Source organism: Protopterus annectens, chromosome 11.part0, assembly GCF_019279795.1.
Source record: "Protopterus annectens isolate FY-2018-M chromosome 11.part0, PAN1.0, whole genome shotgun sequence".
Lineage (NCBI taxonomy): Eukaryota > Metazoa > Chordata > Ceratodontiformes > Protopteridae > Protopterus > Protopterus annectens.
In genome coordinates, this window is record NC_056745.1 from 1532577848 (window position 1) to 1532603531 (window position 25684).

A 25684-nucleotide genomic window follows, 5' to 3' on the forward strand; every position below is an offset into this window, starting at 1 on the left:
GCACACCCCCATACATTTGTTATAGTAATCCCTACAAAATGTCGTTAGTACAGAATAAATGGGGAGATTGCTAAGCATTTTGCCAGTGTGAGATTACAGTGAAGAAGAGTTTAGGAAAGTAAGAATTCCTTCGAATAAGCAATTTAGTACTAGCAGCTTACATAGGTTCTATATCAGAAGTATATGACCAAGTAATGTGAGCCCTGACATTTCAAAAAATTAAAGTGTGAAGTCTTTTTCCACTCGCTTTGCCTAATGGATCACATATAGCTGTGTGAATGTGTTGTTTTGTTCTAAGCAAAACTGATAGACCTGCTATTTTGTGGCAGACTTGGATGGTCCTTCATAATTCCTTCATGGAAGGAGGAAGCACTATTTCTTCATGCATTGCAGTGTGCAGAGGATAAGTGGGTTGATTATTCTTACCACAAATACTGGGATATGCCTTGAGAATCAAATGTAAGCAACCAAAATATCCCTGTGACAAGGATGTGGAGTGCTACTCCATCTCTGGGTGATTTTAGAAATAGTCGGTCCTGCAGGCTGGCTGTTGTGTGGTCACAGCTTGTGCCCAGTATGGCCCTATCTGTCTGATAGCTGTCAAGGATCTCTTGCTCAATCAGCATAGTAGGTAACATCAAGTGCGGATTTGCTGGCATCTTCACAGTCTTGCTGGAACATTCTGACCCATAACGCTTCTTCTCTAACTCCATGTTTGCCCACCTTTAGTAAAAAGTAAATAATCTATGATAGTCCATCCATTTTTGGGTAAATTAAAAGTTAATAGGATGGACTTCCTTCCAATAAATATTCCAGATTTAATTTTGAGTCAGAAGTTTTTTTTTGTGCTACCTATGTGTTTAGTCTGTACTATGTGAGTTTACACAGATGTAATCACTTATTTAATTGCAAATGTGTTTAGCTCATTTTATGAATTGCAGCATTCCTACAGGATCTACCTGATGTTTTCATTCTATGATAAAATTTTGAGAAAAAATGCACAGTCATGTATTTATCAACCTCTCACAGTGTTTAAGATACTCACATGAAATCCACATTTACTAAAAATCTCTACTCCAGACCAACTCATACTTGTGAGTAATTCAATCATGCCATACTTGTATCATGAGTAGGAAAAACTTTCTAATCAGAATTTACAGCTTGTGTTGAACCAACACATAAAAAAGTTATCAAAATCCAGTCATGCTTCAAGATGTCTCTAACTAGAGATAAATCTTCAAATTCTTTTGGGTATTGAAATAATTGTCAGACTTATTGACTCATATTAAACCACAGCTTCATCTTGCAAACTTTAACATAATCGGATGCACTTAATATTACTTATGTCCAATTACATCTCTCTAAAATAACTTTGCCCCAAACTATATGGCTATGTTACTCCATTCATTCTTTGCAGTAGGTATCAAATAAAGAAAACTGCATCCAAAACATTTATCCTTAATAAGAGAGAAGGTGGCTAAAATATCACATAAATTCCTATCATCCAGGTTCATTGTGCGGATTCAAGAATGTACACCATGCCCAGCAGGGATACTTCTATCTACACCAGTTTACCTGGCAGTCCTTTGCTATTTTACTGTGTCAACAGCCATATAATGCATTATTATGTAGAGGAAGTTATTTTACACACTATTTAATTTTTTCACAGTGTTTGTAGCTGAAAGATGTTTACTAAGGACTATACTGACCTAGTATAGTGAATAATGTTAATAGTTTGAATTGATTCTTCCTCCATGATAACTAATGACTGCTCATCTGGCATATAGCCAGTGATATTATTTACCCTCATAATAATATCACTGGTGGGAAATAGTAGACCATCCAGATGCACTTAAGGCCCAATAGCACAGCTGGTGGATGACATCAGTGTCTATTAAAGGTCTGTTATTCCACAATAATGCATACCATGGAATGGCTCTTTTACTATTTAATTATATATAGATAGATAGCTATAGCTATGTAGATAGCTATACAGATATATATATATATATATATATATATATATATATATATATATATATATATATATAGATATAGATATGGGACTACTGTAAAAGACCAAAAATCCACTTGTTCGAAAATGAGCAGTGAATCTTCAGTTACACAAAAGTGCACTTCCGCGAAGTACGGTTCAACAAACCATTAAGGAACACAGGTGCCGAAACACACTACAGCAGGGAAAGGGAATTTATGTGTTTCCCCACTGCAGTGTGATCTTGGAGTTGGTATATTTAAGTAGGGGGGTGTGGGGGACACGGGGGTCTTGCCCCCCTGCAAAAACAATGCTTCACTGTTCTTTATCAGTTCGTTGAACAGTTGTTTGCGGAAGTGCACTTTCGTGTAACCGTGGGTCTACTGTTTATTTTTGAAAAAGTGAGTTTTCGATTATACACATTAGACCCATATATATATATATATATATATATATATATATATATATATATATAAGTTTTACAACAAATATGTTATCCTATATGCAGTGTTGAAGAGGTTACATGGTGACCTTATAAATTCACTCTAGCAGTGGCCGGGAACTGAACCACTGTCAACTACTTCACATTTGCTATATGAATCCAAACAAACTGTATTAGTACCAGGGAATATGCAATGTCTATTTATATATATTTGTTTCCTGAAAAGGTTTCAGTGAAATTAGCTTTGTCCCTGAACTCTGTGCATGAGATAGTAGCCACACCAGTGGAGGATGCAACCAGATTTTATTGTTCACAGCCAAAGCGATGGAAATGTATGTACATTGTAAAAGTGACATTAATCAGCCATAATACAGATAGTGTGAAAGTGAATGCTCAACTCAGTCAAATATAAGAACCAGCCTATACAATGCAACCAATAGCAGCATAAGGCAGTATGGATGGACACTCACATCTCCATTATTACCAGCTAGCAATCAATCCACAGTTCACTAAATACCAAAACAACCCTACCAATGGAGCAGCATAGCTCTTCAGTCACTCGGTCTAACTGATGAGAAGGAGTGAATGGAAAAGAAGAATCTTCTTCCAAAATGAAGGATCCTTCTCTCCCTATGTATAACCACCAGAGAAGTTAGGGCCAGTTCTGAAATTCAGTGCCAAAGAAGGTAACTAAGCATCAGCTGACCAACATTTATTTATTTATATTTTGCTACCCATATATGGGTCTACTTCATATGACCTAAATTTCATTTGACTGAAATTCATTTGACTGCGACCAAAACACTGACAGTTCAAAAGACTGAAAACTCATTTGACTGAAACTCATAACAATGACACTTTAAAGTAAAAGGTATATGCCCTTTTCCCCACTGTAGTGTGATCCTGGAGTTAGTATATATAGTTAGGGGGTGTGGGGGGCATAACCCCCCACAATGGGAGGTTTGGTGGGGTGTAGCCCCCCACATACTTTATACATTTTAAACCATACACATGAATATTTATAACTGCAATGAATAACTATTTGCAGAAAACAATATTTACCTAACTATGTCTGGAGCTTCGCCCCCACTAACCCCAATGTGGGGGGCAGCCCCCCACACCTCCCCTAACTATATATACTAACTCCAGGATCACACTACAGTGGGGAAAAGGCATATACCTTTTACTTTGATGTGTCAGTGTTATGAATTTCAGTCAAATGAGTTTTCAGTCTTTTGAACTGTCAGTGTTTTGGTCTCAGTCAAATGAATTTCAATCAAATGAAATTTCAGTCACATGAAATAGACCTATATATATATATATATATATATATATATATATATATATATATATATATATATATATATATATATTGCCCTCACTATTCTGACAGCTCGACTCAGGGCAGCCAAGTGCCCCATAATGGTTTTACCCACCTCTTCTAACTACCACTCGCATGCTACATACCTAATCAACAATCTCACTGACCATCTCTACTCAGGCCTTGGGACCCTCTTCTGTAAAACTCATAAAGGGAGTCAAAGCAGCACTATATGATTGCCTGGTTGACTCGGCCCAGATCTGTTGAGCTAACCTTCCTGCTACTCTTAGCTAATTCTGTAAGCCTCACATGGGACCTCTAATTGAGTCACCTGTGCTAATGGACTCATCTTCCAAAACAAACAGAAGTGAAAATGAGAAAAACTGTTATGAATTATATCTGAGCAGAAAAGGTCAGATTAATTTTGAGGCAATGCAGCGCCAACCTTCTTAACAGAGTTTGCAGTGAGCTAGCCTTTAAAGATCTCCTGGCTAACACTTGCTCAAAAGCCAGATTGTTAGAGTTAACATTACTTTCTTTATGTACATCTTCCTCTACCAATGATAATAACATCGCAAACTGTCATAAGATCTAACAATGTAATGTTCCTTCTACACCCTTCAAACCAAGATTCTGACCACTTCTCAGGAAATCATATACCCCCCGAATGGGTCCCAATCCACAGCCCACCTGCAGCAATTGTATACAACTTTAATTCCTCTGAAGCCTCTAAAGAAAATTGACCCTCATGGCCATGTCTTCTTTCACAACTTGGGTACCTGGACCCAATGATGCTTACTCATTTTACCTTTAAGTAAATTAGCTAAAGACCTATTAAAATCTCTACCCAGACCTATAGCCCAGCATGCAACGTTCAACAACCCCAGCAACTCCAGACCTCCTTGATCCTTGCTTTACTTTTGCTTAAAATAAATTCCAGTTTTACCTTCAGCTTGCCAAATTTCACCTGCAGAAGCTGAAGCACTCTTTCCTCAATGTTGATTTCAAGCCACAGAAAGGTCAGGCTTTTTCCATGTCCCTCCTATTTGTTTGTCTTCCACTGGGGATATTTCTAACTCCTTGCAGAGCGGCACCCCTACATCAGCTGCCTCCTTTCCATTGCTGGCTAGCAAGAAGTCATTGAGATAATGCACTGTCTCCAAACCTACCACACATATCTGCCACAGCTAGTGCATGATGTGCTAAATTTCACCACACAGGCAATTGGCATGTCTTTGTCACAATAGAGCTTCCACTTTAAATAAATGGCCAACACCGGCCAATCTTACCCTTTAATAGGCAGTAAGTGAAATGCAGACTTGAAGTCCAGCTTCACCATCCAGTGATGAGAAAAGCTGCTGATGAACTGCCCTGCTTCATCCAGCTAACCACAGTTAACCATAACCCCTAGCTTATCTCTTCCATCATTTACTGACTTTTTCTTCCAGAAAGGAAAGATGATGAATGAGGTGGAATTCCCCCAGTCTCCTTTTTCAGAAGCAGGCTCAGGGGTGAAGTTGTAATGTCCTTAAATGGAAAGACCTGAAACATTCAAAGACATGGCCTGCCTCTACTTTCTTGTCTACCCGTGCTTGTACTATGCATTACTTACCATTGACTGACTTCAAGTTGGTTGCTATGGATCTTTTTGCAGCTCTTCAGTTTTGGTTTAATGGGAAAAAAAAAAAAACACAACAGCTCCCAAGATGCCTTTTCATACAGGTATCATCGCAGGAGCTGCATCAATACCTCCAACCTAACAAGCTAGTAGGGTGGATCATCTCCTGGCCCCCCACAAAAGGGTACCTTACTTCTAGTATCTTTCTCAGCTTCCAGCCATTCCCACTGCCTTGAATGATCCCCAAAGGTCCTGGCACTACTAGCCCCACTCCCCCTACTGGTACCCTGATAGTCCTGCCCAACATTGTTTCTAACCAGGAATCCATATGCCTACACCCCCAATGAAGATACTTCTCCAATGCTTTGAGTTTCCAGAAGCACTGATCATACTACAACCAAATGTTCCCTTACTTCAGGTACTGAACTTCTTTGAATGTCAAGAAATATGGTACCAATGGCAAACCTGTTGTGGGTCTTTCTTTAAGATCACTGCCTTAGGAGAAACACCACACATGCTAACCTGCTTTACTCAGAAAAAAAAGAAAAGAAAAGAAAACAATAACAGGATATCATCCTGCATACTAACCTACTCTGCTAAGAATCTTAATTGACTCTCCCTTGCTCCCGCCCTAGTACCTGTCACACACTGGTACTTGTCACAATGGGCACAGAGTCCGAAGCTCTGAAAACACCAGTTCTGCAACTCATTGTCAAAGAGATTCACTAACTACTAGATAACCAATCAGAACTGACCTTTGGTCAACCGGTGCCCTAGGCAAAAGGGCTCCACAGCACCCCCCACACCACCTTGTGCCCCGATCCTGGAATACCTACATTATCCAGGTTACTGGAAATGCACCCCTGCCGGACCGCCGCCCTAGGCGGCCACCTAGTTGGCCTATGCCTAAGGCCGACTATGTAACCAATATATAATCCCCTGCACATCCCACATTACTTCCTTTCTCTTGCACCTGCCAATCAACTCACACCTATCAATCAACTAACTGAACCAATCAATCTCCCCCTCTCCAACTCACCCTGACAACCTACCAACTATCTAGCAGCAAACAATGTGTCTGACTTTAACTGTCACACCTACCCTTGACAGCATACTCTCAAAGACCAGACAGTCTGCATCCCAACTCCATTTATATTGGAATGAAAATATTTTTTGCTGTCTGCTTTTACCATTCCCTGATTATGAGATTGTGTCTGGTACACAGGATCTGAGTTGAAGGTAGTGATATATTTGAATAAGACTGTTGACTTTTATTGTTTGCATTTAGTCTTCTGTGATTATAAATTATATTTGGCACACAAGATTTGAACTGTAGTATGGTATTTAGCAGAGGGATGATGACCATTCAGTGCAAAATAATGTGAAATATTTAATTTATATTCATTATTTCTGTGTTTTAAGCTGACAGTTCTGATAAGCTTTGGCTAAGATCTACAGTGCACACTCAATAAACATTAGCCATTAACGCATTTGTTTTATTTGTTTAATTTCATTGTGTCATTTGTTTTAAACATTACTGTTTCCTGAAAAAGTTGTTAAAGTATTTTTATAACTCACAGTAGCCATTATGTTGCAAAATTATGAAGAGCTGATTGTAGATGACAAAAAGCCATAAAAAATGCAGAATAGTGCACAATTAAATAACATAGCAATGAACAAACTTTAACACTCACAGGGCAATAAAGAAGTGGAATTCATGCTTGAGTATATTACTGTTAACACTCACAGGACAATAAAGAAATGGAATTCATGCTTGGGTATATTACTGTTAACACTCACAGGACAATAAAGAAGTGGAATTCATGTTTGGGTATGTTACTGTTAACACTCACAGGACAATAAAGAAGTAGAATTCATGCTTGGGTATGTTACTGTTAACACTAACAGGACAATAAAGAAGTGGAATTCATGCTTGGGAATATTACTGCTAACACTCACAGGACAATAAAGAAGTGGAATTCATGCTTGAGTATATTACTGTTAACACTCACAAGACAATAAAGAAGTAGAATTCATGCTTGGTTATATTACAGTTAACACTCACAGGACAATAAAGAAGTGGAATCCATGCTTGGGTATGTTACTGTTAACACTCACAGGACAATAAAGAAGTGGAATTCATGCTTGGGTATATTACTGTTAACACTCACAGGACAATAAAGAAGTGGAATTCATGCTTAGGTATATTACTGTTAACACTCACAGGACAATAAAGAAGTGGAATTCATGCTTGGGTATATTACTGTTAACACTCACAGGGCAATAAAGAAGTGGAATTCATGCTTGAGTATATTACTGTTAACACTCACAGGACAATAAAGAAGTGGAATTCATGCTTGGGTATATTACTGTTAACACTCACAGGACAATAAAGAAGTGGAATTCATGCTTGGGTGTATTACTGTTAACACTCACAGGGCAATAAAGAAGTGGAATTCATGCTTGAGTATGTTACTGTTAACACTCACAGGGCAATAAAGAAGTGGAATTCATGCTTGGGTATGTTACTGTTAACACTCACAGGACAATAAAGATGTGGAATTCATGCTTGGGTATATTACTGTTAACACTCACAGGACAATAAAGAAGTTAAATTCATGCTTGGGTATGTTACTGTTAACACTCACAGGACAATAAAGAAGTGGAATTCATGCTTGAGTATGTTACTGTTAACACTCATGGGACAATAAAGAAGTGGAATTCATGCTTGGGTATATTACTGTTAACACTCACAGGACAGTAAAGAAGTGGAATTCATGCTTGGGTATATTACTGTTAACACTCACAGGACAATAAAGAAGTGGAATTCATGCTTGGGTATATTACTGGTAACACTCACAGGGCAATAAAGAAGTGGAATTCATGCTTGGGTATGTTACTGTTAACACTCACAGGGCAATAAAGAAGTGGAATTCATGCTTGGGTATGTTACTGTTAACACTCACAGGACAATAAAGAAGTGGAATTCATGCTTGGGTATGTTACTGTTAACACTCACAGGACAATAAAGAAGTGGAATTCCTGCTTGGGTATATTACTGCTAAAACATGTAGCTGTACCACTTCTGGTGGTAGGAAAATAATTTCCTTTTGAAATGGTGATTGAATGATCACAACACATTTAAAGAATGATGTAGAAATATTTACTTTGGAAGCAGCAGTCTGAGGTAATAGTAAAACCAGAACTCTTACTAAATGGACTGAAAAAAATAATTTGCAACGCTTACAGTTTGTATGTTTATGTTATATCAGATTTATTGCTTGGTAAGTGAAAAAAAAAGTGTTGCCGCCTGAACTAGACTTCATCGCTCAAATAGTTGTCTTGAATACAGGTTCTTACTTTTCAATGAGCTCTCACTTTACATTAGAGTACACCATTGGACTCTGAATTTCCGAAGGTAATTTCTTATTTTACAAACCCATTTTCCAAACAAACACAAAGCTGGAAAATTTAAAAAAAAATCTCATTTTAAAATTATTTATTAGAGCATTTGTAACCAGGCCTCCTCTGAAAATTGGACCTGTGCCCAGTCAGACCTCCTCAGTTTAAAAAAAATTAAAAAAAAAAAAAACAAATAAATAAGTGCATTTCTTTCTTTTTACTTTTTGAAAATGAAGTTCACAAGTTGATGATGTGCATGTCTGTCTGCCATTAAAGCAATTTATTATCTTAATTTATAGTATTATTTTATTTACCATTTTAAAATATATTTTTAGCTTTCAAAAAAGCATTTTCCATCAAGGAAGTACTGTATTAATGAAAGGGAATATCAGCATATCTGTATCATATCATAACAATGGTAACAGAGAATTTATAGATTTTCCAAGACTTTAGAGACATAAAATATATCTAATAAATAATGTTACAGTAAATACTGGCAGCTGTTTATTACTAATGCTTCCTTTCCTCCAATGCTGTAGCAGTTAAAACATATTTTCAAACACCTATTTTCTGCCAGCAGTGTTATCTACTATTTGTCAATGGAATAGCTTTCAAAGGGCATTGGCTACTTTATTGAGATGATCCCATTATATAACCTCCAAACATTTGAACAACTTTCACAATAAATTAAACAACAATATGATAAAAAGATACTTATGAAATAAAAAGAATTTTAATGCCAAACAATGAAATATTTGGTCTAGCTGTTAATGAATTCCTTTGATAAGTTCAATGATTTGCAGTATTTTTAGCACCATAAGTGCCATGTTTATATAAGTTACTTTTTAATATCTGCACTTGATTAGTTTGATATATAATAGGTAGAAATGTTTAGTGGACTTTCTCTTTCCATCTTCCTCAGTCTTTTTTTTTCTTTCCATCAGTTATTTTCTTTTTGTCATAAGTGCAGCATATTACCTTCAGATGTCTAGCATGACAAAGTATAGAGGACAACAATTCTTCATGCAGACCCTCAAGTGCACCTTCTCCTCTTTGACTTGCATTTATTTTATTCTGACTTAAGAGGATTTATTACAGCACTGAAGTGAACCAAATTTTTAGCTCTGAATTTCTTATATTATATGTCTAGACATTTAATGGATGCACTAGACAGACTGCAGGATATTTTTATGAGTTCTTCTTTTAATGTCTGAACTAAATATTATCCACATCTTCATGCCTACTCTGGAAACAATGGAGTGAAATCTTGTCCATACAAATTATGCTTAAACACATAGTTTGTTTCTAAGTTAATAAATTGTCAGTTTGCAAGATATATGGTAAATATGTGAAGGGACTCGATTGTTCCCTGTATAAAATCAAACACAGATGAGGCAAGCGCTGTTATTCAGTATTATCAGTAAGAAATATTTTGAAGGGTAGTTTCAGATACTGAAGGTGTTAAACTTTGTTATGGGAATAAGCATTAAAAATAGCACCATAAATGAAGATGAATTATTAAAGACATATGCATATTTGGTTTTCAATCAATATTTATGCCCCGGGCTTCAAGATTTTAATGGTGCTTTATAATACAAATGACAATTGATGCATTTTGTTTGAAATGCCATTTTGGATGAAGAATGCAACGTGTGTTGTTGTAGAGAAAAAATATCTAGATATTAATGTTAATATGACATCCATCATACTTAAACAGCATAACTCACAGCTGTCCAGATTTTTACAGAATGAACAGAGTTTTGATTAATAATTTTGGTCTATTCTTCATAAAATCTGTGGTTTTCTGGCAAATAACTGAGGATTAAAGTCATTAAATAATGACATACATTTGAGTTTCAGATATCATATTCTTCAAAAAATGCATGCTAACAGAAATCTTGTTATACTAACAACTTTCTAAGTTCATAAGTGAAATATTTAAAATGTGATGCTATTTTTGGGCCTTTTTTCCACTATTATTTTAGGCTTTGTTTAGACTGCTTACAATTAGATGATGAGAGGTATGTTAAAGCATGGACAGAATAAATTACATTTTTATATGCCTAGATCTGTAACATTGAAGCTTTCCAAAGTCTCAAGACAATGAGTGGGATTCATGACATTTAACTTATGACAGTATTGCCTAGATTCCCTAGTTACCTTAGTGCATAGAGCTATCCGCATTTGCATTGCATAAAGGCAATCTGTCACATAATCTTTTATAAATCCTGCCAACCAAAATGCAAAGTGAATCTGTTATTGCCTAATAGTGTATAATTCAAACATCCCTCCATGTAAATTACAGTAGCAGACATTTGTTTAATGTCCTGCCTTAAAACTGTTTCACTAATAATTCTGCTCATTGCCCATGGTCTCCCTTCCTTCATTTCTCTCACTAATAGAGTCACTCATTCCTAGATTATTCTGCCCCACTAGTAAATAAGTAACACTGATGCTTAGCATTTAGGAATCTGCCCTTCCATCCAATTAGCACTAATACAATTACTCACTAGCAAGGATTCCCTTTATACCACACACCTCATTTAACTGGCATAGCTACTTATTGTCTAGGGAGGGAGAACTCTCATTGCCCATATACCTAAAGTGACTCCTTCTCCTGCCTATAAGAAAACACTCACTGTCTAGGTGCATCCCACCTTAGTCATATCTCTGACATGAATTACTGATGCTATGCACTAGTGCTCTGTACATCATGCTTTCATATGATGCATTATGGTGATTCTTAAATAAGCTACTAACACAGCTGATTAACATTTAATCTACATGCTAGCAGGATACAATAGGGTCATGTACATTGCATACATTAACTGCATGCTAAGTTTTCTGGAGAACTAGTCAGAGCAGAATGTATGAAAACACCAGGACATGCAGCATCCCATAGCACAACTGCACCCACATAAATGTTAGAAAGAGCGTCTCAGAAAATAGACTATGTGACAATGTGAAGTATTGCCCGCTATGCCAGGAAGAGTAGGCAGTGGATATATAACATATGCCAGCAGAGCTAGGTGGAATTATGTAAAGAATTATATGTCATTTGTATATCAAACTGATTTGTATAGATGCTTGTGTTGAAAAATATATTTGTAAAGTTGCTTGTGTTAAAAATGTATCAACAGTATGTCCTGCTGGACAGAAAAGAAATATACATGTATATCAGAATGTACTGTATTATAACTGATTAAATGTATACACTGTAACAGAGAATAATGTAAGAGAATGTTAACCTCAGCTGCAGCTAACTTTGAAAAATAGTACGAAATTAAATTAGTTAATTTAGGCCAGAAAGATTGTATCTAACAGTCCAGATTGCAGCCAGAGACAAAATGTCTGAGAAAACAAGAATTAGGGAGCTTTCTGTATTTCTTTAATAGCGAACTAATTGCTACTCTCGAAGGGTAGAAGTTTGAAATTGTTTTATGACTTCCAGAAGCTGCAACAGATCTGTGCAAAATGCTATGTGTGTGCATTATCGACACATATGTGCTAAAGTCTGGCAGTTTCTACCAATGGGAGTTGCATGAGAACCAGAAGTCAGATGACCAGATGTATGTGATGATCTTCTGTAATTCATCACTAAAATAATGTTTAATACTAGGTGAGACTGAAGTCTCAGAGCAGTCTGTTTTTGTAACCTGAGAAGGAAGGACCCCTCACCTGCCTGTCGGGTGCTAGGAAAAGCCACATAACACATGCACTCAGGTCACTCCACAACAAGTACAAATATGACTCTGTCATTGTCCATGTTGGTGTGAATGACCTGAGACGTACCTCCCTGGACTACATGAAAAGTGACATGGAGGAGCTCTCCGATCTTGTAGCTCAGGCAGGTATGACCCAAGCCCTGAGTAGCATCCTGCCATTACTCGGAATGATACCACAGTACAAGGGCAAAATGATTGACTTCAACAATTGGATAAGCTTCTGGTTTCATTCTAAGGGGATCCAGTATTTATCTGCCTGGGATGACATGATCGACAGACCATGATGCTTTGCCAGAGATGGCCTGCACATGTCGCCCTTGAGATTCTGGAAACTGGCTAAGACTCTTGCCACTCCTATAGTGCCTTTTTTTAGGTAAGGTTCAAATGACAAATTCACCACTGTAACAGGTACAAGCAAGCAAAATATGAGGGTAATGCTACTCAATGCTAAAAGTCTAAACCTCAAAATGCACTCTCTCGAGGCACTCCTTAAAATGGAGAACATCAACATCTGTGCAGTGACAAAGACCTGGTTCAAAGCTCCAGAGAGCACCTCTGCATTACCAGGCTATAATTCATACCACACCTTTCGGCCACCTAACCTGGACCGAAGCACTAATGGTGGAGGCGTGTCCATATTCATTAAGGATATCCACACCTCCAGGCTAGTTGCACAGCATAATGCATCCAAGATTATCCAAGTGCAACTAACTCTGAGCAAGACCGCATTCCAAATTGTAGCTTGCTACAGACCCCCCACCATGACCCAGGATTACCACTCCTCATTTCTTGATACACTGGAAAATATTAGGGTACAACACAACACCCTAATAATGGGCAATTTCAACTACCCCACCATTAACTGGGAAAACTACTCATGTACCAACTCTTTTGCTCAATGTTTTCTGGAATTCATAAATTCCAATGCCTTGGATCAACTTATGCACACCCCCACCAAGGGCAGCAATATCCAACACCTGGTCATTACCAACATGGGTGACTGGTGTTCCACACCAGAGATCAATTCCTCATTGGTCAGATCTGACCACAAGCTAATCACCCTAGACATCCACATCCCACCACACCATCATTAGGGAAACCACCATAAAAAAAACTTCTGGAAAGCCAAATTCACACTTCTTAAGACAGAAGTAGCAAACTTCATGACACCCATGCAGATGGACAATAGAGGTATGACTGCTGAATCCTACACAAATGCACATTATAAGCACTTACATTAGTGCATGGATCGTACTATCCCTAACAGAACCAAAATGCTATCCTCCAAAAAAAGGAAGCCAATCTAAAGGTCTTCTGCCATAAACAAACTCTACAATAGAAAAAAAAATTGTTGCAAAAAAGAGTAAATTTCCATGACTGGAGAAATTCCCTGGTCAGCCTGAGCAAGAAGCTGAGATCCCTCATAAAATCCTCCAAAGCTAGTTACGAACACAAAATTGCCACTGACTCTAAAGACAACCACAAAGCATTCAATAGCTATGTCAAGAATCTCAATGGCAACACTCAGATCTACTCTGACTTACAGCACAATGGCACTAAATATACAGAACCAACTGATATTGCCAATATCCTGACAGAGAGGTTCAATGCTAACTTTACCCCCCTCTAACCCACTAGAGGGCCCATCTCTATACTGGAAGAATGCAAAGTTCTTGTAATCACAGCTGCACAGGTAAAAAACACACTCTCCAAAGCCAAGAACACAGCATCCATGGGACCTGACAATATCCCAGGCTGCGTTCTACATGGACTACAGAATGAACTGGCACCCCACCTAAGTACAATGTTCAATCATAGCCTTACCTCAGGTTTTGTGCCCACTGAATGGCACACTGTGAATGATATCCCACTCCACAAAGGGGGAGCCATGATGGACCCCAGGAACTACCGTCCCATTAGCCTGACGAGCCTTTTCTGCAAGGCCATGGAACTTATCATCATGGAACTCATAAACAAAGACATTGGTAATCTCCAAACTCTGGACCCCATACAGTTCAGGTTTGTAAAAGGCAGATCATGTCTCCTAAACCTGATAGACTTCTTTGAAGCCGTCACCAAAGCCACAGATGAGGGTAAGGTGGTTCACACATCCTATATAGATATCACCAAGGATTTCAACATCATCTCCCACTCTGGAATTATAGATAAACTCACTAAACTAGGTATAAATTCCTATGTCACAAGATGGATTACCAACTGTCTCATGGACAGAATCCACACTGTGAAAGTAGTAGACTCCAAATCCGACTTCAGACCAGTGACAAGTGGAGTACCACAGGGTTCAGTCCTGGGTCCTCTCCTGTTTGGTATCTACTTCTTCTCTGAAGCACAGGCTAACACAGAAGGTCTTTGGCTAATGGAGTTTGTAGATGACTGCAAACTAGGAGCCTTAATCGAAACTCCTAACGATGTGGACATCCTACAAAAGGGCCTCACTGAGACAGATGCCTGGTGTCAAAGCCATGGTTTGAAGCTCAATGCCAAAAAGTGCATTGTCATCCCCTTTGGAAAAACTCTGTACCTATGAACTATCACATAGGTGGTAGTCTACTTAACACCGAAAGTGTGATAAGAGACCTTGGGACACAGGTGGACAGTAGTCTCTCCTTTGATAATCACATCGCCACAGTGATCAGGAAATCCTTCTACATGGCACACCTCATCACAAAAGGTTTCTCATCCAGGAAAAAAAGACGCCATTGTTCTCCTCTAGTCATCACTCATTAGACCCATTATAGAGTACAATGCCCTTTTGGTATGTACCTCACAAGACATCTACAACAACTGGAAAGGTCAAAGAAATACCTCACAAAGAGGATCATTGGCCTCAAACAGATGCCCTATGCAGACCAACTCAAAAAACTCCAGCTTTACTCCATCACATATCACCTACTCAGAGGCCCTCTCTGCCTAACATACAAAGCTATGTCATCCCAGAGCTGTTGGACATGCTCTACTTAAAGAAATCCCAATCCCTTCGTACTACATACTGTAGGGACCTAAACCTGGTCATCACAATAAACAGAACATGCTGGCGGGATAGATTCCTGTCCTAGAGTCTTCTCATACTCTGGAACAGACTACCTATCTATGTCAAACAGAGCTCCTCATTAGTGCTCTTCAAGAAAAATCTTGATAATTGGATGGGAAATAGGAAATTCACCTTGGGGATCACTTCTGTGGCTCTGCTCAACAGAGTCACAGAAAAATAATTTTCTTGTGTGGCGAAAGCCAAAGTACCTTTTTGGCTCGGCTTATATAGGCCCTAGGGCCAATAGTCTAGTACCTACCTAGGAAACTATGAACCTACTTCATCTTGCCTTGCTCATCAGTCAGGAAAATATAAGTACTGTTTTTCTGTATCCATGTGAATCTATTAATCTGTGTTAATTTTTACTGTGATTGAAACTTTGGTGTTTATTGTAAACAAATATTCCCCGGGATTCAATAAATGCATTTTTCCATGCAGGTATAGTGTAGCCATTCCTGCACAAAATATGGCCACCAAGCGATCCAGTAAACAAGCCTGGGGATGTGCACAAGCCTGATAACTCTATTCTGTCATGGACATGACTGGATTATGCTAATGACCTAATTTGCTTTTGAAAACCATGCAAATGAGGTAAATTAGTGATCCAGTCATCAGGCAGACATCCATGGCAGAATAGTGTAGCATGCAGAAATGTATTTGGCTACTAGATGAATACATTTTTGCAAAAATCAAAATGGAGGGATAACAGCTCAAACTAAAGCATGTATTCTAATCCTTAGGCATCCCAATGGCCAAATATATGGTGATTGGTATGGAAAAGTGTCGCAAAATTATAAAAATAAAAGGTTTTTTTTGGGCCAATCTCGGTCGTTGAAGCATAGGGCAGCCTTGGGCAAAAGGGATTGTGCCAAAAATAAAAGAAAAATGTGAAAAAACAATTTTAACTGAAATCTGCATTTTGCCATTATAGTCTATGGCATGCAGAATCAAAACAATAGCATTGAACAGTAGTTGCTAAGGGGAAAGGCTCCATTGTACTGCTGTAACTAGGGACTAAGGCAGTGGGGTACGCTAATGAAGGAAATTTACTGAATCGCAAAATGAAGACAAGTGCCAAACTGCAGCTAACTGTGTAGGAGCTATAAGGCAGTAGTTTATGCAGGAAGAGCAGCAGACATGAAAAGGGGGGGGGGGGTGTCATGCTTGGTGTAAGCACATTGGAGCCCCACAGCTCCCAGATGAGCTTAGCTAAGCACAGCTAAGCAAGGGTGTGTGTCACAGGCTGTATTGACTTATTCCATGAAATGAAAAGTGCGTTTGTTTCCAGGGGAGGGCCATTTCTCATTGTTTACCTTAGCTAAATGGATTTGCATAGTACACACCGGGTGTATAAAAAAAAAAAAAAAAAAAAATGAAATAGCAGGACTGTTTACATTTAGGCACCAGATTTGTGTAGTGCACCTCGGGGCTTAAAAGGGGTGGAAATGGGAAGGGATAAAAGAAAAATAAGGGAAATAGCAGAATAAAAGCAATCAAGTACAAATAACATAGCTGGCACATGGAATGCATCATAGTTAGCCAACCATACAGGTAGCATCTGCAGCACAACAGTATAAACTATGCAAACACCTTACAATCTGTTTTTCCCACAAACTTTGCACCATTTGTGTACACGTGCCGGGGAATTTTAACCAAAAAAATGTTAGGGGCTGCCATTGCTTTGATCCATCAGTATGTCCTGGAGGTTGAGGGCAGTGAGGAGGATAATGCTGATAACTGCCACAGACCAAGGAAGAGAAGAGTATTCAGACCCAGGGTAACTTACCAGGGGCTACACGATCTAGAGATAGTAGATTGCTAGGTTGGACAGAGACATACTTCAGCAAATCATCGAGCTGTGCCGGCCTCAACTCAGACCCAGAGCCAACAGAGGGGGGCCCATCCCAGTGGATACCAGGGTATGTGTAGCCTTAACAATATTAGCTACAGGTACTTTCCAAAGACCTACTGGGGACATCATGGGGCTCTCACAGGCATCCACATCCTGGGTACTCCACCATTTCCTGGATGCCATTCTACCACATGCTGGTGAGCACATTTACTTCCCCAACACCCATAAGGAGAGGAGCAGCAATATACATCTCTTCCACCATGTAGCAGAATACCCAGCGGTACTGGCTGTGATAGACTGCACACACATCCATCAAAGCACCAACTGGTAGGGTCTACATCAACTGCATGGGCTTCCCGTCCATTAACTGCCAGGTCATGTGCAATGACCAGGGCATTATCATGAAATTGTGTGCTGGCTGCCCTGGAAGCTATCATGACTCCCCCATATGGCATTCGTCACAGTTGCACCAGGCATTTGCCAATGGGGACATCCCATATGGCCATCTGGTGGGGGATGCTGGCTATGCACTGGAGCCATGGAAGATGACACCAATCAGAAATGCACACGCACACACTCGAGAATGCCATAATGAAGCACATGCACAAACCAGGATCATTATAGAGCATGTGCTTAGGATGCTCAAGTCACGGTTCCACTGCCTTGACATATATGGCGGACCCTTGCAGTACTCTCCAGCCACATGTGCACACATGTTCGTAGTATGTTCCATGCTACACAGTATGATCCTGCAGAAACAGCTGCAGCAGGGACAGCATGGGGAAGGGCCAAACAGCCCCCACCATTGTCAATGTCCCCACAGGCACAGACGGACTCAGAGGAGGAAGCCCCTGATCCTGTTCCTGTAGGCAGATGGAGGTGTTCCCAGTATGCTTAGGCCTTGGCAAAGAGGCAATGCATAGCCCACACACTAACAGTGTAGGGACTCAGGGACTTACACCTCTCTCTGACTCACACACACAGTAAAATGAATGATACACACAACACATTACCTGTATCTTAACATGTATAGGCAGTGTATTGTGTGCGTTCAACATAGATGGTTCTCAAGCACCATCCTCACAACTGCCACAGGCATAAGGTAAGTCAGTCTTCTTAACAATAAATGAATGGATTAGTATGTTTTGGTAGCATATCTATGGTAATGCTGCATGTATGCAAGGGAATGGGGTGTCCTACTGGGATAGCAGCAGACAACTGACAGCAATGTGGAGCACCAGGAAATGTCTGCACAATACTGGCTTCCCCACACTATGCAGTATCATGTAAGATGACAAAACCCACTGCAGTATATGGGGGGCCAACTAAGGGCGGTCATAGGTCACATGCATGGATGTCACTGTGGGGATCCCATACTTACCCCTCAGACTCACCCAGTAAGTAAGCCATAGAAAACCATAAAGGAATGTCTGTCAAAGGCCCACAAATGGTGACAATGATGGAATACCCCCCCTACAGACTTACACAGTAATATCACAGCAGGCCGTGCATTTGCAGTAAGGCTCTGAAGGGTAAAAAGTCTGAAACTCAATTGTAAGGTGCTACAATCTAACCTGTGGTCTATAGTGATATGCCTCTATTCTTCAAGACAGGGCATAATGCTATTCTAAATGGAACCAAAATGTAAAGCCAATATCAGTGCAGTCTGTGCAAATGTGTACTGTTGACAGGTGTGCCACCCATACCCATATTCCCAAAGAAATGCAGTAAAATGTAAGTTTGTACGGTAATAGCAGCACAGCACACACTGCCAGGGCTATCCTAATCAACATGATAACTTGTTGCATGTCCACAATATGCAGGGGTCAATAAGCTATGCAGCATATGTGTGGAGAATACTGTCAGGATGTGGCCAGCAACTTCTCATGGCTGTTGTGTCCTAGTGGCCTAGGTATAGTATGTGGTAGACAAAGCCATGTTCCATGAAATGCAATGGCAACTATTTTGCATATCAGCTACATCTACAGTGGGAGTTGTACACATTGTCCTGATGTCAATATACAGTACTGCCAGGAAGCTGTACAGGACATTTACAGGGGGCCACACATATGAACAGTACACAGGTTGGAGTAACCTACACAATGTCTACCATACCTCACACCTGCACAGACCTTTTGCAGAATGTACACAGGTTTGCATCATATTTGAGGTGTCTTTATTCTGAAATCGTGGTTGTCTGGCAAATCATTGGCAAACCACGAAAGTCTAAAGTAAGAAAATAATGACGGACTGTAGTGTCTCAGACATCATACTCTATAAAAAATGCATGCTAATGCAAAATCTTTTATTGTATCACCCTTCCAGGTTTGTAAGGCCAGTAGATACAATGGTCCATATATGTAGGCCTTTGTCACCCAATTAATCATGGCTTTGTCCAGATATCTGGCTCACATACGTAAAGAGCTATGGTGCCTTGTAGCACAGCAGTGTATTCTGTAACTTACCATTTTCACCCGGGGGGTCCACTGCATGGCAGCCTGGGAACATATGAGTGACAGAACACACTGCCTTGCTACAGATGGCCTGCATCAGTCTCACATATCCTACAGGCCTATGGCAAAGGATTGTGCCTTACCCATAGTGCCTTTGTAGGGAATGTCATGGGGTCCATACTACCAACATAACACAGTCAACAAAATGAAAATGTAAGGCCATACTGCTAAATGCTAGTAGCATACCTTCCAAACTTGTAGAGGAAGACATCTGGACAAAGCCATACATAATGGTGGGATAAAGGCCCAACTATATGGACACATTTGAAATATTGCTCTCGTAGTGTTAGAAAGTTGATAGAATAACAGAGGGGGTTTGTAGTAGCATGGATGTCATGAAGGTTGTGAAGTCTGAAACTCTAATGTTCTGTCATTATTCCCTGTCTGCAACCCTGAGTGACTCAGTGATTTGCAACAAATGTGCTGGAAAACAACAATGTTAAGAGAAACTGACCAGATATATGAGTTATGAATCTGGATAATCTGTGAAAATTTGTTCAGTTGACAGGTTTGGCCACACCAGGATATGATCTTTCAGGTAAGAAAAATACTGCACAACCAGGAGATCCCCAGCCAGTATATCACCAAGGTGCTGGACCTTTTACACAGCTTCATCAGTCAATCAGCTCTAGCCACGGCTCCCATGTGGCTGGATTGTGCAAGAATGTCTAGACTTTACCTCATAATATAGGTCTGTGCATCATCCATCTTTTATTGCTCAGGTAAATAACTGTGATGATCTGATTATATCTGTCAGTAGGTGATGACGGAATACAGTACATTGTCAAATATTACATATGTCAGAAAATGTCTGCTAAAACAAACCCTGTAACTCAAGTAAATCATACATTGATAACAACAATAATTACAGTACCCCCCTATATTTGGCCCATTGTTTCCCCATATCGGCAGCCTTTTTCCAGATATCCTACACAAACAGGTTGCAAGGTATGGCTGTAGCACACAACACCTCAGACTGGAGTGTAACTTTTCCTGGAATGGATTCCCACGCTTACTATAGAAGGTCATATTGAGCATGCTCCTACACTTAGAGAAGTGAAGCCCATGTCTGGAACCACATCGGACTATATACCTCTGTATTGTACAAATGTCTTTGCATACACACAGTTATGTAAACCTATATGTCTCCACACACACCTATCAGACAGGATTACCTATAGCCAGCTGTAGGTGGCACATATGTGGTATATCTGCAACTTGTGCATGTCATACACACACATATATGTGGGAAACATATTACAATATGTCAAGCATACACACATATAGTCATGGGGGCGAGAGGGACAGACAATGACAGATTAGACACACAGAGAGGCATAAACAGAGAGTGAGTCATACACAGGGATACCCTGAATAGCATAGAGTGATGTCTTGCTGCAGACAGTTGCATACCAGTTGTAACCACTGGCATGTGCCAGCATGAAGATGAGATTCATTGTCTGATGATACTGAGGTGGGGGTTGGAATATCACCTCACCTACCTTTTTGTGTGTGTGTGTGTGTGTGTGTGTGTGTGTGTGTGTGTGTTTGTGTGTGTGTGTATGTAGGTCTAAGTATTATGATGACTTATCCACTCAGTACTCTTCCCATTGCCCTACGTTACAAGATTTGCTAATGTCATTAACCTTAGAAGTACCTCTGGACGGACTTCAGTCCTGTAAGCTCTATAGTGCATGTGATAACTGCGTAACACTATCATACAAATAACTAGATCATTAGGTGTTCTAATCTCAGTCCCAGAAAATGCAACAGTGGTTGTGAGGGGGTTGTTATAGACCATTCCCACCCAGTACACCTCCCATTGCCCTACTTCACAAGATCTGCTGATGCCATTCAATGTAGAACTGTTGAACTGGCCTCTGCCCTATAAGCTCTGTGGCATGTGTGATAATTGTGTAACACTATAGTAGAAACAACTAGTTAGGTAGGGTCTCTTATCTCAGTTCTGGCAAATGTAAACGTGTATGTGTGTCTGTAGGTTTAAGATTTTGAGTCTGTTCACATGCAGTACATTTCCCATTGCCCTATTTTACCAGTCCTGCTGATGTCTGTCACCTTAAAAGTACCTTTGGCAGCCTATAGCCTACAAGCTCTGTGGTACATGTGATAACTGTATAAAACTATAGTGCAAATGATAAATTAGGTAGGGGTTCTAATCTCAGTCTTGGAAAATGTAAAAGTGTGTGTGTTTGTGTGTGCATGTCTGTAGGTTAAAGATTTTGACTCAGTACACTTCCTATTGCCCTACATTAGTAGTCTTGCTGATGTCAGTCACCTTAGAAGTACCTTTGGGCAGCCCACAGCCCTACAAGTTCTGTGACGGGTGTGATAATTGCATAACACAAAAGTACAATTAACTAGCTAGGCATGAGTTCTAGTCTCAGTCCTGGAAAATGTGTGTATAAGTGTTTATATGTGTAGGTTACAGTATTTTGTGGCCTCTCACCCAGTACATCACCCATCGCCATACCTTACATGGGCCGATGATGTTCCTCACCTTAGAAGTACCTTGAGACACTTTTCACACTATAAGCTCTGTGGCATATGTGATAAATGCATAACACTGTATTAGCAGTAACTAGATAGGTAAGGGTTCTAATTTTAGTCTTGACAAGTGTGTTTGTGTGAGAACCATATCCATTGGGGGTTGGGTTTTGCAATTTTTTGCTGTGGTCCACCCAGTACACATCTGAATGTTGACTTTACAAGGCCCACTGTTGTCATCCACTGTAGCGGTAGCTGTAGACACTCTGCAGCCCTATAAGCTCTGTGCCATATGCAATAACTATGTAACAGTATGGAATAAATAAAAAGATAGGCAGCCCTCCTAATCCTTGGATATTATTCCCTACTCAGGAATCATAGACAAACACACTCAGCTAGGCATCAACCTCAATAATATTAGGTGGCTTGCAAACTGGCTCACAGATGTAACCCATGGTGTAAAAGCAGCGGATTCCATGTCAGACTGCTGACCAGTCACAAATGAAGTCCCACAGGGTTTGGTCCTGGTTCTCCACATGTTCGGAATCTACACCTCTGAAGTCCAGCCAAACATGAAGGGACTCTGGCTGACAATTCTCACAGATAACTGCAAGGCATGTGCTATTATTACCTCCTCAGATGATGTTGACATCCTGCAGAAAGGCCTCAATGAGACCTACGACTGATGTCAGAACCCTGGACTTTAGCTCAATGCCATACAATGTGCTGACATTCCCTTTTGGAACTACATGGTTCCCATAAATCACCACATTGATGGTAGTCCACTGAACAGTGATGTCATTATAAGAGAACTGGGAACACAGGTTGACAGCGAGCTCTTTGTTGACCACCACAGTGCCACTGTGTTCAAAAAGTCCTTCTATGTGGCACATCTCATTGCTAAGGGTGTTGCATCCAGGAAGTAAGAAGTCATTGTCTCCCTCTAATCTCCCCATATTAGGTCAATCAATGAGTACAATGGCCCATTGGCATGTACCTCAGTGGACATCTGCAACAACTGGAGAGGCTGAAAACATACCTCACAAAGAGGATCATAGGCCTTAAACACTTGTCCTGTATGGACAAACTCCAATAACTTCAACAATTCTTTATCTCATATTGGCTACATAGAGTCGATCTCTGCCTGACTTACAAAGCTATGTCTGACCCAGCTCTGTCAGGAATGTTACATCTAAAGAATGCAATCCATCCACACCACATACCCCAGAGACCTCAACCCCATTTACACAATCAACAGAACATGCTGGAGGAACAGGTTCATAACCAAGAGACTGCCCATGCTATGGAATAGACTTCATATACATGTCAAGCAGAGCACCTCACTGGTCCTCTTCAAGGGAAATCTGGATGAGTGGAAGGGAACTAGAAATCCCACCCTGGCAATCACTCCAGTGGCTGTAGTCGTAAGACACACTGGGCACTATTGTCAGGTGGCACAGTGCCAGGGTAATCTCATGGGCTAGGCTTGCAAAGGCTCCATGGCCATTCGCCTAGTAAACACCTATGAACCTATGAGCCTATGGATCTCAGTACTGGCAAACATGTGTGTGTGTGTGTGTGTGTGTGTGTGTGTGTGTGTGTGTGTGTGTGTGTGTGTGTGTGTGTGTGTATATAAAACTGTTTGTAAGTGTGTAAACATGAGTGAAAGTAGTTTGAGGCCCTTCTCACCCAGTAAACCTATCACTGCCATACTTTACAAGGGCTGGTGATGTTATTCACTATATAGGTCCCTTGGGACACTATTTACCCTATAAGTTCCATGGTGCATGTGGTAACTGCATTACACTATACACTATAGTACCATAGGTAGGGGTTTTAATCTGAGTCCTGGCAAATGTGTGTTATGTATATTTGTAGGAAACAGTATTTTGAGACCCCACTCTCCCAGTACACTGCCCATTGCTATACTTTACAAGGCTGGTGATGTTATTCATCTTAGATGATCTGTGGGACATTCTTCACACTATAAACTCTGTGGCATGTGCGATAAATGCATAACTCTGTCTTAGCACTAGCAAGATAGGTAGGGATTTTAATCTCAGTCCTGGCAAATGTGTGTGTTTGTGTGTCTGAGAACTGTATCCTGTGTATGTGTTTGTGTGAGAACTATATCCATTGGGGGGTGGGGTTTACATTTTTATGCCATTGTACTCCCAGTACATGTCCCAAAGTCCATTTTACAAGGCTCACTATCTTCATCAACCATGGAGGCATCTCTTGACACTCTTCAGCCCAATAAGCCCCATGCCATATGCAGGAACTATGTAACAGTATGGACTGCCTCGCAAGATAGGCAGGGCTAATAATCTCAGTCTTGACAAATGTGTTCATGAGTGTATTTATGTGTGTGTATATCTGTAGGTTCAAAAATTTTGGGTCCATTCTCACCCAGTAAATCATCCATTGCTATACTTTACAAGGTCTGGTGATGTTGTTCACCTTGGAATTACCTTGGGACACTCTTCACCCTGTAAGGTTTGTGAAGCATGTGAAAAATGCAAAACAGTGTAGTAGTAGTAACTACATATTTAGGGGTTCTAATTTCAGTCCTGGAAAATGTGTTTGTGTATGAGAACTATATCCATTGGGTGGCCGTGGTTTACAATGTTAGGCCCTGGTACTCCCAGTACATGTCCCAAGGTCCACTTTACAAAGGACATTGTTCACATCCACAGTAGAGGTATTTGTGGACAGTCTTCAGTCCTATCATCCACATGCTGTGTGCAACAGCTATGTAACAGTGTGAAATGAATAACCTGATAGGCAGGGCAACTAATGTTGGTACTGGAAATTGTGTGTGCATTGGTGTATATAGCAGTGTTTGTGAGCATGTAGACTTGTAGGTGGCAGTCTAATGATTCTTTCCACACCCAGTATACCTCCCATTGCCATACCTCACAAGAGCATGTGATGTTATTCACTTTACAGGTACCTTGGAACAGTCATCACACTATTAGTTCCATGCCATGTGCGATAACAGCATAATACTGTAGTTCCACTAACTAGATGGGTAGGGATTCCAAACCCAACACTGGCAAATGTGATCCTGTGTGTTTGCGTGTGTGTGTGTGTGTGTGTGTGTGTGTGTGTGTGTGTGTGTGTGTGTGTGTGTGTGTGTGTGGGAACAGTGTTCTTTGTGTGTTTGGTCAACACAATATCCTCTGGGGGTGTGGGTTTTACCAATCATAGGTGTGTTCCACCCACTACACTTGCCAATGTCCACTTTAGAAGTGCTGCTGA